This window comes from Pelophylax lessonae (assembly GCF_965119305.1).
Source record: "Pelophylax lessonae genome assembly, chromosome: 8".
Classification (NCBI taxonomy): domain Eukaryota; kingdom Metazoa; phylum Chordata; class Amphibia; order Anura; family Ranidae; genus Pelophylax; species Pelophylax lessonae.
This window is the reverse complement of record NC_138775.1, coordinates 295,366,229-295,375,567: the sequence shown is the minus strand read 5'-3', so window position 1 is coordinate 295,375,567 and position 9,339 is coordinate 295,366,229.

Here is a 9,339-nt window from a genome sequence, read left to right as displayed (position 1 = left end):
AGATCACTGGTCTAGAAGGTGGGCATTTGTCCATTTGCAACAAAATTGCAGCAGAAAAAACGTTGCCTGGGCCAAAAGTCACTCATAGCGGGTAAACATCATCGAGTGGCAGGCTGTTGTGATTGATAGGGATTTACATCACTGGATGATGTATTGATGATGGATTTATATCACTGGATGACATGATTGGTTATGGATTTATAACACTGGGTAACATGATTGATGATTGAATTTACAATGGTGAATAACATGATTGATGATGGATTTACAATGGTGGATGACATGATTGATGATGGATCTACATGGTGGATGACATGATTGATGATTGATATGCATTCAGTGGATGATATGATTGATGATGAATTTATATCACTGGATGACATTATTGATGATGGATTTACAATGGTGGATGACATGATTGATGATGGATTTACAATGGTGGATGGATATGATTGATGATGGATATAAATCATTGGATGACATGATTGATGATGAATTTACATCACTGGATGACATGATTGATAATGGATATACATCATTGGATGACATGATTGATAATGGATTTACAATGGTGAATAACATGATTGATGATGGATATTAGAGCTGCACGATTCTGGCCAAAATGAGAATCACGATTTTTTTGCTTGGAATAAAGATCACGATTCTCTGTGTAACATCTTTTACATTATAAAAAAAATTGGGATAACTTTACGGTTTTGTTTTATTTTTTTATTTTTTTTATTCATTAAAGTGTATTAATTGCGTTTGAAAGACTGCGCAAATACAGTGTGACATAAAAATTTACAACAATCACCATTTTATTCTGCAGGGTCTCTGCTAAAAAAAAAAAAAAAATATATAAATGTTTGGGGGTTCTAACTACTTTTCTAGGAAAAATAAACTGATTTAACTTGCAAGCAACGGGTCCGCAGCCTCCCATAGGGAAGCTGCGGACCCGTTCTAATAGGAGCGACACAAGTCGCTCCGACCTAGAAAAAGGGTCCGGAGCTTCTTTGGGGCGACCCGGAGGCGACCGCCATAGACTTCAATGTTATGAAGTCCGTGGCGGCCGCTCCGAGGTCGCGGCGCGCAGCTCACACCGCGACCTCGGAGGTCACGGTGCGAAGTAGCGTCGCTGCAGTGTGAACCGGCGCTAAACTTCCTTCCTCCAGCAGAGGGAAAGAAAAGATACAATGTAATCATTTGTGTTTACAGTTCAATGGGAGACTAATGCTGATAGGCTTTTGTCGTCAGGGGGAGTGAATCGCGATCTCGATTCTGTTACGATTAATCGTGCAGCTCTAATGGATATACATCATTGGATGACATGATTGATGATGGATATACATTATTGGATGACATGATTGATGATGGATATACATCATTGGATATCATGATTGATAATGGATTTACAATGGTGGATAACATGATTGATGATGGATATGCATCAGTGGATGATATGATTGATGATGGCTTTACATCACTGGATGACATTATTGATGATGAATTTACAATGGTGGATGACATGATTGATGATGGATTTATATCACTGAATGACATTATTGATGATGGATTTATAATGGTGGATAACATCATTGATGATGTATATAGATCATTGGATGACATGATTGATGATGAATTTACTGTACATCATTGGATGACATGATTGATGATGGATTTACATCATTGGATGATATGATTAACGATAAATTTACATCACTGAATTACATGATTGATGATGGATTTACATGGCTGGATGACATGATTGATGATGGATTTACATCGCTGGATGACATGATTGATGATGGATTTACATCATTGGATGACATGATTGATGATGGATATACATCACTGGATGACATGATTGATGATGGATTTACAATGGTGGATGACATGAATGATGATGGATATACATCATTGGAAGACATGATTGATGATGGATATACATCATTGGAAGACATGATTGATGATGGATATACATCGCTGGATGATATGATTATTGATGGATTTACATGCTGTATATTGTGATGGACATTGGATTTACATTGATGAGCCTGGCTCGAACCGAACCCGGCCAGACTCTCATCCCCTCTTGAGATCTTTAGTTGATGGTCAGATTATCACACAACATTCTCCTTTTACACACACTGAGCTCCTCACACAAAGCTGAATTTTTTTTCTCCGGCAGACTAATGGCGGTAGGACGGTGTATGTATTTTTTCTCGCCATCCTCTCCTCCGCTCCCGGGAGATACAATTTCTCTCATCCAGCACCATGCCGTTTTCTTCTTTACCTACATTTCCAGCTCAGCGTCTTGTATGTTGTCACAGGGTGTTCTTGAGCCTTTTCATCTTTAATAATCATAATTTTGGGCTATTAGAGGGATGAATAGAAAACTCGGATTCAACATGACCCCGAAGGCCGAACATTATCCCGTGACACCAAATCAAATTGTGAAATTGGGGACCGCAGGAACAAAACCGTGTCAGCCATCACGTACTTGTAAAGAATTTTGGAAATGAGAAAAGCTGTTTAGCTCTTAATCCCGAGCAGCGTCAATATCTGCCTATTGACATATAACACGCCGGCATTAGCCAGCCGCATACCCGGAGAGCATAATAATGAAGTGGAGAGAGCGATAACACAGGCCTGGTTATATACGCTGAACAAAATTATAAATGCACTTTTGTTTTTGCCCCCATTTTTCATGAGCTGAACTCAAAGATCTAAGACTTTTTCTATGCACACAAAAGGCCGATTTCTCTCCAATATTGTTCACAAATCTGTGTAAATCTGTGTTAGTGAGCGCTTCTCCTTTGCCGAGATAATCCATCCACCTCACAGGTGTGGCGTATCAAGATGCTGATTAGACAGCATGATTATTGCACAGGTGTGCCTTAGGCTGCCCACAATAAAAGGCCACTCTAAAATGTGCAGTTTTACTGTATTGGGGGGGGGGGGGGTCAGAAAACCAGTCTCTGGTATGACCACCATTTGCTTCACACGCTGGAACGCTGGGACACGATGTCGTATACGCTGATCCAGAGCATCCCAAACATGCTCAATGGGTGACATGTCCGGTGAGTATGCTGACCATGCAAGAACTGGGATGTTTTCAGCTTCCAGGAATTGTGTACAGATCCTTGCACCATGGGGCCACGCATTATCATGCTGCAACATGAGGTGATGGTCGTGGATGAATGGCAGAACAATGGGCCTCAGGATCTCCTCACGGTATCTCTGTGCATTCAAAATGGCATCAATAAAATGCACCTGTGTTTGTTGTCCATAACATACGCCTGCCCATACCATAACCCCACCGCCACCATGGGCCACTCCATCCACAACATACGCCTGCCCATACCATAACCCCACCGCCACCATGGGCCACTCCATCCACAACGTGCGCCTGTCCATACCATAACCCCACTGCCTCCATGGGCCACTCCATCCACAACGTGCGCCTGCCCATACCATAACCCCACCCCCACCATGGGCCACTCCATCCACAACGTACGCCTACCCATACCATAACCCCACCGCCACCATGGGCCACTCCATCCACAATGTACGCCTGCCCATACCATAACCCCACCGCCACCATGGGCCACTCCATCCACAATGTACGCCTGTCTATACTATAACCCCACCGCCACCATGGGCCACTCCATCCACAACGTACGCCTGCCCATACCATAACCCCACCGCCACCATGGGCCACTCCATCCACAACATGCGCCTGCCCATACCATAACCCCACCGCCACCATGGGCCACTCCATCCACAATGTACGCCTGTCTATACTATAACCCCACCGCCACCATGGGCCACTCCATCCACAACGTACGCCTGCCCATACCATAACCCCACCGCCACCATGGGTCACTCCATCCACAAGGTACGCCTGCCCATACCATAACCCCACCGCCACCATTGGCCACTCCATCCACAACGTACCCCTGCCCATACCATAACCCCACCGCCACCATGGGCCACTCAATCCACAACGTACGCCTGCCCATACCATAACCCTACCGCCACCACGGGCCACTCCATCCACAATGCTGACATCAGCAAACTGCTCACCCACACGACGCCATGCACACTGTCTGCCATCTGCCCTGTACAGTGAAAACCAGGATGCATCCATGAAGAGAACATCTCTCCAGAGTGCCAGACACTATTGAATGTGAGCATTTGCCCACTCAAGTCGGTTACGACGATGAACTGCAGTCAGGTGGAGTCCCCAATGAGGACGACGACATGCAGATGAGCTTCCCTGAGACGGTTTCTGACAGTTTGTGCAGAAATTCTTTGGTTATGCAAAACTATTGTTGCAGCAGCTGTCCAGGTGGCTGGTCTCAGACCATCTTAGAGGTGAAGATGCTGAATGTGGAGGTCCTGGGCTGGTCTTAGACCATCTTGGAGGTGAAGATGCTGGATGTGGAGGTCCTGGGCTGGTCTCAGACCATCTTGGAGGTGAAGATGCTGGATGTGGAGTACCTGGGCTGGTCTCAGACCATCTTGGAGGTGAAGATGCTGGATGTGGAGGTCCTGGGCTGGTCTCAGTCCATCTTGGAGGTGAAGATGCTAGATGTGGAGGTCCTGGGCTGGTCTCAGACCATCTTGGAGGTGAAGATGCTGAATGTGGAGGTCCTGGGCTGGTCTCAGACCATCTTGGAGGTGAAGATGCTGAATGTGGAGGACCTGGGCTGGTCTCAGACCATCTTGGAGGTGAAGATTCTGAATGTGGAGGTCCTGGGCTGGTCTCAGACCATCTTGGAGGTGAAGATGCTGAATGTGGAGGTCCTGGGCTGGTCTCAGACCATCTTGGAGGTGAAGATGCTGGATGTGGAGGTCCTGGGCTGGTCTCAGGCCATCTTGGAGGTGAAGATGCTGGATGTGGAGGTCCTGGGCTGGTCTCAGACCATCTTGGAGGTGAAGATGCTGGATGTGGAGGTCCTGGGCTGGTCTCAGACCATCTTGGAGGTGAAGATGCTGGATGTGGAGGTCCTGGGCTGGTCTCAGACCATCTTGGAGGTGAAGATGCTGGATGTGGAGGTCCTGGGCTGGTCTCAGACCATCTTGGAGGTGAAGATGCTGGATGTGGAGGTCCTGGGTTGGTCTCAGACCATCTTGGAGGTGAAGATGCTAGATGTGGAGGTCCTGGGCTGGTCTCAGACCATCTTGGAGGTGAAGATGCTAGATGTGGAGGTCCTGGGCTGGTCTCAGACCATCTTGGAGGTGAAGATGCTGGATGTGGAGGTCCTGGACTGGTCTCAGACCATCTTGGAGGTTAAGATGCTGAATGTGGAGGACCTGGGCTGGTCTCAGACCATCTTGGAGGTGAAGATTCTGAATGTGGAGGTCCTGGGCTGGTCTCAGACCATCTTGGAGGTGAAGATGCTGGATGTGGAGGTCCTGGGCTGGTCTCAGACCATCTTGGAGGTGAATATGCTGAATGTGGAGGTCCTGGGCTGGTCTCAGACCATCTTGGAGGTGAATATGCTGAATGTGGAGGGCCTGGGCTGGTCTCAGACCATCTTGGAGGTGAAGATGCTAGATGTGGAGGTCCTGGGCTGGTCTCAGACCATCTTGGAGGTGAAGATGCTGGATGTGGAGGTCCTGGGCTGGTCTCAGACCATCTTGGAGGTGAAGATGCTGAATGTGAAGGACCTGGGCTGGTCTCAGACCATCTTGGAGGTGAAGATTCTGAATGTGGAGGTCCTGGGCTGGTCTCAGACCATCTTGGAGGTGAAGATGCTGAATGTGGAGGGCCTGGGCTGGTCTCAGACCATCTTGGAGGTGAATATGCTGAATGTGGAGGTCCTGGGCTGGTCTCAGACCATCTTGGAGGTGAAGATGCTGGATGTGGAGGTCCTGGGCTGGTCTCAGACCATCTTGGAGGTGAAGATGCTGGATGTGGAGGTCCTGGGCTGGTCTCAGACCATCTTGGAGGTGAAGATGCTGGATGTGGAGGTCCTGGGCTGGTGTGGTTATACGTGGTCTGCGGTTGTGAGGCCGGTTGGATGTACTGGCAAATTCTCTGAAACACCTTTGGAGACAGCTTATGGTAGAGAAATGAACATTCAATTCACGGGCAACAGCTCTGGTGGACATTCCTACAGTCAGCATGCCAATTGCACGCTCCCTCAAAACATGGGACATCTGTGGCATTGTGCTGTGTGATAAAACTGCACATTTTAGAGTGCCCTTTTATTGTGGCCGGCCTAAGGCACACCTGTGCAATAATCATGCTGTCCAATCAGCATCTTGATATGCCACACCTGTGAGGTGGACGGATTATCTCGGCAAAGGAGAAGCGCTCACTAACACAGATTTACACAGATTTGTGAACAATATTTAAGAGAAATCGGCATTTTGTGTACATAGAAAAAGTCTTAGATCTTTGAGTTCAGCTCATGAAAAATGGGGGCAAAAACAAAAGTTTATAATTTTGTTCAGTGTATATACCAGGAGCCCGTATATAAATGTCCAACACGTCCACATTCATCTTCATCAGTAGGACCGCACCATCATTAACCTAATGAAGGACTGCTATTAATAATGATTACATTGATTATATGTAAAGAGGACCATTCTCCAACAGAGCCAGATATTTTACAAGCAAGACGTCCTCACGGCGGGAACCAGTGCGCTTTTCTTTTTTTTTTTTTTTTATTAGCCAGGTCCGAAGGCGCCATCGTTGAATATGAAACATTGCCATGGCATAATTACTGTTCCATGATGAGGATTAATCACTTCCACTAATACAATCCTGCATGCAGCTATTTATTAAAATACATCTCAACCCTAACTGGAAGGCATTTCATTTGTGCACCATAAAAAAATTGCAATGGTTTTTCTTCGTTTTACTTTTTTTAAATCTTTTCCCCATCTCAATGCTGCTGATCTCCAGAAGCCACTTTTAGGCCACTTCCTGTCTACATGCATTCACCCCAGCGTCAGCCGCACAGGATTGCCCCGGACTGGCTTGCTGATGGTGACAACGGTGGGTCATATTTGTGTGATGTGTGTTAGTGTTGTTGCCACTTGTAGTCTCCGCCAGGGGGTGCACGTGACAGGGTGACAACACAGGAGCACCATTGGGAGACAGAGACACAGCGTGGTCACCAGGACCGGGACAAGGGGTGGGCACTGTGGCATCATGTGAGGTCGGGGGGGGGGGGGAGAGCATCACAAGGAGATGGGGGGAGGGGATTGATGTTGGGTGGGGGAATTTGGGGGACAGAAGAATTGTTCTAGGAGGGAAAATTTGGGGGAGAGCAGGTGCTAGAAAAGGTGATTTGAAGGAATTGTGTTTAGTGGGGGGGGGGGGGGGGAGGGGAGGGGAGAGTATTTGTGCTAGAAGAGGAGATATAGTAGTGGGGATTTGTGGTAGGAAGGGGAATTTTTATGGGGGGGGGGGGGGATTTTTTCTAGCAAGGGTGACTGGAGGGTATTCTAGGAGTGGAAATTTGGGGAGGGGGGACTAGAAGGGGGGGGGGGTTATGCTGGGAGGGGGGTTTGGAGTGGGGGAGGATGTGTAATAGGAGGAGTGATTTGTTTTTTTTTGGGGGGGGGGGGTTTGTGCTAGGAGGAGTGATTTTTTTGGGGGGGGGATTTGAGGAGAGAGAGAGGATTTGAGCTGGGAAGGGGTATAGAAGGGCAAAGATTTCTGCTGGGAGGGGCGGTTTCAGCAGGGGGTGGATTTGTCCTGGGAGGCGGTGATCAGCGAATTTTAGTGGGACTGCAACATTGCGACGGACAGATCCAACACCTAACTGACCCTTTTGAGGGAACCAGTGACATTGCTACAGTAATCAGTGCTAAAAATATGCACTGTCACTGTACTAATGACACTGGCAGGGAAGGGGTTAACGCCAGGGGCAATCAAAGGGTTAAGTGTGAGCCTAGGGGGTGCTTTCTAACTGTGGGTGGGATGGGCTTGTAGAATCAACACAGAGAGGGGGGTACTAGAGCCAGGCCAGGTAGGTGAAAGAGGGGCAAGGAAGCTTCATGGGGGGTTTGGGTTACAAACTCAGTGCACCCCTAAACCCTGCACTCTATACGCAGCACAGCCCTGAATGCTGCATTCTTTACTTAAAGCAGAGTTCAAAAGTGGAACTCAACTTTAAGGCCTCCTGACATGCCACATTTGGCATGTCATTTTCTTTTGGGGGGGGGGGGGGGTACCTAGATTTGACAGGTACCCGCTCCCACTTCCCTAGGCAGCCTGAGCGGAAGTTCTCGTCTCCCCCTCCCTGCAATCTTCTGGGACACGTCACAGGTCCCAGAAGATTGCCCGTCCTCTCAGGATGCTCATCGCAACTCGCGCATGTGCAGTGCGGACCCGGCTGTGAAGCCACAAGCTGTCAGAGCCAGGTGTCCAAACTAGCGATGCCAGGAGCCACGAGGAGAAGAGGGAGAGACCCCAGGCTCCCGCCGGCCGCATCGCTGGATCGTGGAACAGGTGAGTGTGTGTTTATTATTGTCAAAAGCTTTTTTGTAGCTGCTGACTTTTAATAAACACAAAAATGTCTGGAACTCCGCTTTAACGCTCTCCTGAACCCTGCATCCTGTACGTAACGCACTCCTGAACCTTGCACTTTGTACATAGCATAGTCTCAAACTCTGTATATAATAGACTCCTGAACCATTCACTCTGTACATAACGTCCTCCTAAACTCTGCACTCTGTGCATAGTGTAGTGTAGTCATGAACTCTGCACTCTTTACATAGTGTAGTCATGAACTATGTACATAATGCACTACTTAACCTTGCACTCTGTGGATAGAGTAGTCATAAACTCTGCACTTAATGCACTACTAAACCTCACACTCTGTACATAGCGCACTCCTGAACTTTGCACTCTGCACATAGCACAGTCATGGACTATGCACATAATGCACTACTAAACCTTGCACTCTGTACATAGAGCACTCCTGAACTCTACACTCTGTACATAGCGTAGTCATAAACTATGCACGTAATACACTACTAAACCTTGCACTCTGTACATAGCGCACTCCTGAACTCTACACTCTGTATATAGAGTAGTCATAAACTCTGCACTTAATGCACTACTAAACCTTGCACTCTGTACATAGCGCACTCCTGAACTCTACACTCTGTACATAGCGTAGTCATGAACTGTGCACGTAATACACTACTAAACCCTGCACTCTGTACATAGCGCACTCCTGAACTCTACACTCTGTACATAGCGTAGTCATAAACTCTGCAATTAATGCACTACTAAACCTTGCACTCTGTACATAGCGCACTCCTGAACTCTACACTCTGTACATAGCGTAGTTATGAACTATGCACGTAATA